Genomic DNA, 5,000 nt, shown 5'->3' on the forward strand with positions numbered 1-5,000 from the left:
GGTCGACCCAGGGCCGACCTCCCGGGCCCCAGAGAGGCTCGTCTCCGCCGCGGAAGCCGCCCGCCGCCCGCGGCGAAGGCCCCCGGGCCCGCCCGGCCTCCGGGCAGGGCACCGGGGAGAAGTAGGAATCGTGGCCGGGCTCCTGGAACTCCTGCCCGGCCTGCCACGCGGAAGCATGCCGGGTTCTCCCGCCGCGCCGTGCAGGTTCTTCCGCCCCTCGCCGGGGTAGCCGGGCTCCAACCGCTGGGCCCCGCAGCGTGGAAGGGCCCCTGCGAGTCGCCCCCCGGCCTGCACGCCCGCCGTGCAGTCGACCGGGTCGAAGCCGGAATCGCGGCCGGGTTCCTGGAACTCTCGCCCGGCCTGCCCGCCCGGCCCGCCCCCCGGGCCGGGGCTCCAGTCGACATGGAGCCAAACTCGGTTTTGACCCCCTCCTGCAGCACGGTCCGGCCCCGGAGGTTCCTCCGTCCGACCTCCTGGAACCCAAGATGGGCATCCAGGGTCCCGAAATCCGTGTCCCCGAAAATCTCCGCGAACCTTTCCTGGCAATATTGTAGATGCGGCACCCGGCCCAGCCACCGGGGGCAACCGCCGAAAGTGTCCGCCCTCCTGGAGCGAAGGCCCGGGCAAGGCCCGTTTCAAAAACCTCATACGGACTTCCGGAGCCCGAGCCCCGGCGCCAGGTCGACCCAGGGCCGACCTCCCGGGCCCCAGAGAGGCTCGTCTCCGCCGCGGAAGCCGCCCGCCGCCCGCGGCGAAGGCCCCCGGGCCCGCCCGGCCTCCGGGCAGGGCACCGGGGAGAAGTAGGAATCGTGGCCGGGCTCCTGGAACTCCTGCCCGGCCTGCCACGCGGAAGCATGCCGGGTTCTCCCGCCGCGCCGTGCAGGTTCTTCCGCCCCTCGCCGGGGTAGCCGGGCTCCAACCGCTGGGCCCCGCAGCCTGGAAGGGCCCCTGCGAGTCGCCCCCCGGCCTGCACGCCCGCCGTGCAGTCGACCGGGTCGAAGCCGGAATCGCGGCCGGGTTCCTGGAACTCTCGCCCGGCCTGCCCGCCCGGCCCGCCCCCCGGGCCGGGGCTCCAGTCGACTTGGAGCCAAACTCGGTTTTGACCCCCTCCTGCAGCACGGTCCGGCCCCGGAGGTTCCTCCGTCCGACCTCCTGGAACCCAAGATGGGCATCTAGGGTCCCGAAATCCGTGTCCCCGAAAATCTCCGCGAACCTTTCCTGGCAATATTGTAGATGCGGCACCCGGCCCAGCCACCGGGGGCAACCGCCGAAAGTGTCCGCCCTCCTGGAGCGAAGGCCCGGGCAAGGCCCGTTTCAAAAACCTCATACGGACTTCCGGAGCCCGAGCCCCGGCGCCAGGTCGACCCAGGGCCGACCTCCCGGGCCCCAGAGAGGCTCGTCTCCGCCGCGGAAGCCGCCCGCCGCCCGCGCCGAAGGCCCCCGGGCCCGCCCGGCCTCCGGGCAGGGCACCGGGGAGAAGTAGGAATCGTGGCCGGGCTCCTGGAACTCCTGCCCGGCCTGCCCCGCGCATGCATGCCGGGTTCTCCGGCCGCGCCGTGCAGGTTCTTCCGCCCCTCGCCGGGGTAGCCGGGCTCCAACCGCTGGGCCCCGCAGCCTGGAAGGGGCCCTGGGAGTCGCCGCCGGCCTGCACGCCCGCCGTGCAGTCGACCGGGTCGAAGCCGGAATCGCGGCCGGGTTCCTGGAACTCTCGCCCGGCCTGCCCGCCCGGCCCGCCCCCCGGGCCGGAGCGCCAGTCGACATGGAGCCAAACTCGGGGTTGACCCTCGCCTGCAGCACGGTCCGGCCCCGGAGGTTCCTCCGTCCGAGCTCCTGGAACCCAAGATGGGCATCTAGGGTCCCGAAACCCGTGTCCTCGAAAATCTCCGCGAACCTTTCCTGGCAATATTGCAGATGCGGCACCCGGCCCAGCCACCGGGACGAACCGCCGAAAGTGTCCGGCCTCCTGGAGCGAAGGCCCGGGCAAGGCCCGTTTGAAAAACCTCATACGGACTTCCAGGGCCGGAGCCCCGGCGCCAGGTCGACCGCGGGCCTCCCTCCCGGGGCCCAGCACGGCTCGTCTCCCCCGCGGGAGCAGCCCGCCGCCCTCAGCCGAAGGCCCCCGGACCTGCCCGGCCTCCGGGCAGGGCACCGGGGAGAAGCCGGAATCGCGGCCGGGCTCCTGGAACTCTCGCCCGGCCAAGCCGCTCGGCCCGCCCCTGGGCCGGAGCTCCAGTCGACATGGAGCCAAACTCGCGGTTGAACCTCTCCTGCAGCACGGTCCGGCCCCGGAGGTTCCTCCGTCCGAGCTCCTGGAACCCAAGATGGGCATCTAGGGTCCCGAAACCCGTGTCCCCGAAAATCTCCGCGGACCTTTCTCGGCAATATTGTAGATGCGGCACCCGGCCCAGCCGCCGGGAGCAACCGCCGAAAGTGTCCGGCCTCCTGGAGCGAAGGCCCGGGCACGGCCCGTTTGAAAATCCTCATACGGACTTCCAGGGCCGGAGCTCGGGAGCCAGGTCGACCCCGGGCCTCCCTCCCGGGCGTTAGGGCGGCTCGTCTCCCCCGCGGGAGCAGCCCGCTGCCCGCGCCGAAGGCCCCCGGACCCGCCCGGCCTCCGGGCAGGGCACCGGGGAGAAGCCGGAATCGCGGCCGGGCTCCTGGAACTCTCGCCCGGCCAAGCCGCTCGGCCCGCCCCTGGGCCGGAGCTCCAGTCGACATGGAGCCAAACTCGCGGTTGAACCCCTCCTGCAGCACGGTCCGGCCCCGGAGGTTCCTCCGTCCGAGCTCCTGGAACCCAAGATGGGCATCTAGGGTCCCGGAAACCGTGTCCCCGAAAATCTCCGCGGACCTTTCTCGGCAATATTGTAGATGCGGCACCCGGCCCAGCCACCGGGACGAACCGCCGAAAGTGTCCGCCCTCCTGGAGCGAAGGCCCGGGCACGGCCCGTTTGAAAAACCTCATACGGACTTCCGGAGCCCGAGCCCCGGCGCCAGGTCGACCCAGGGCCAACCTCCCGGGCCCCAGAGAGGCTCGTCTCCCCCGCGGGAGCAGCCCGCCGCCCGCGCCGAAGGCCCCCGGACCTGCCCGGCCTCCGGGCAGGGCACCGGGGAGAAGCCGGAATCGCGGCCGGGTTCCTGGAACTCTCGCCCGGCCCGCCCCTGGGCCGGAGCTCCAGTCGACATGGAGCCAAACCCGGGGTTGACCCCCTCCTGCAGCACGGTCCGGTCCCGGAGGTACCCCTGCCCGACCTCCTGGAACCCAAGATGGGCAACTAGGGTCCCGAAAAGCGTGTCCCCGAAAATCTCCGCGGACCTTTCCTGGCAATATTGTAGATGCGGCACCCGGCCCAGCCACCGGGGGCAACCGCCGAAAGTGTCCGCCCTCCTGGAGCGAAGGCCCGGGCACGGCCCGTTTGAAAAACCTCATCGGGACTTCCAGGGCCGGAGCCCCGGCGCCAGGTCGACCCCGGGCCTCCCTCCCGGGGCCCAGCACGGCTCGTCTCCCCCGCGGGAGCATCCCGCCGCCCGCGCCGAAGGCCCCCGGACCTGCCCGGCCTCCGGGCAGGGCACCGGGGAGAAGTCGGAATCGCGGCCGGGCTCCTGGAACTCCCGCCCGGCCTGCCCCGCGGAGTCCTGCCCGGGCTCCCGCCGCCTTGGCCCGGGACGACCACCCCTCGGCGGGGTGCCTCGGCTCCGACCCCGGAGGCCCGGGTCCCTGCCGGGGCCCTTGGACCCGCCCCCCGGGCTGCCCTTCCACGGAGCCCTTGACCGGGACGAGATCGGAATTGTGGCCGAGCTCCTGGAACTCTCGCCCGGCCTGACCGCCTTCTCCGGCCCTTTTCCGGTTTTCCCCGTTGACCTGGCTCCAAACTCGGGTTTGGCCCCTCAGCACGGCAGGGTTCTGCCCCGAAGATCCCTCTGACCGGCTTTCTGGAACCGAACATGGGCATTGAGGGTCCTTAAAAACGTGTTCTCGAAAATCTCCGCGAACGTTTCTTGGCTATATTGTAGATGCGGCACCCGGCCCAGCCACCGGGACGAACCGCCGAAAGTGTCCGCCCTCCTGGATCGAAGGCCCGGGCAAGGCCCGTTTCAAAAACCTCATACGGACTTCCGTGGGGGGGGCGGGCACCAGGTCAACCCCACGTATGCCTATGGGGATTTTCGCTCCCCAGGTCAACCCCATGGATGCCTATCGGGATTTTCGCTCCCCAGGTCAACCCCATGGATGCCTATGGGCTTTTTCGGTCCCCAGCTCCACCCCAAGTATTCCTAGGGGCTTTTTCGCTCCCCAGCTCCACCCCATTTATTCCTATGGGGATTTTCAGTCCCCAGGTCAACCCCAAGTATTCCTAGGGGCTTTTTCGCTCCCCAGCTCCCCCCCCATGTATTCCTAAGGGCTTTTTCGGTCCCCAGCTCCACCCCAAGTATTCCTAGGGGTTTTTTCGCTCCCCAGCTCCACCCCATGTATTCCTAGGGGCTTTTCCGCTCCCCAGCTCCCCCCCCATGTATTCCTAAGGGCTTTTTCGCTCCCCAGCTCCCCCCCAAGTATTCCTAGGGGTTTTTTCGCTCCCCAGCTCCACCCCATGTATTCCTAGGGGCTTTTCCGCTCCCCAGCTCCCCCCCATGGATGCCGATGGGCTCTTTCGGTCCCCAGGTCAGCCCCATGTGTTGCTATGGGCTTTTTCGGTCCCCAGGTCAACCCCATGTGTTCCTATGGGCTTTCTCGGTCCCCAGGTCAACCCCATGTATTCCTAGGGGCTTTTTCGCTCCCCAGCTCCACCCCATGTATTCCTATGGGGATTTTCGCTCCCCAGCTCCACCCCAAGTATTCCTAGGGGCTTTTCCGCTCCCCAGCTCCACCCCACGTATTCCTAGGGGCATTTAGGCTCCCCAGGTCAACCCCATGGATGCCGATGGGCTTTTCCGCTCGCTCCCCAGGTCCGCCCGCCCCTGGCCTCGCCATCGGGACTTGCGGGCACCGTCTCAACCCCGTGCCT

Source organism: Alligator mississippiensis, unplaced genomic scaffold, assembly GCF_030867095.1.
Source record: "Alligator mississippiensis isolate rAllMis1 unplaced genomic scaffold, rAllMis1 scaffold_78, whole genome shotgun sequence".
Lineage (NCBI taxonomy): Eukaryota > Metazoa > Chordata > Crocodylia > Alligatoridae > Alligator > Alligator mississippiensis.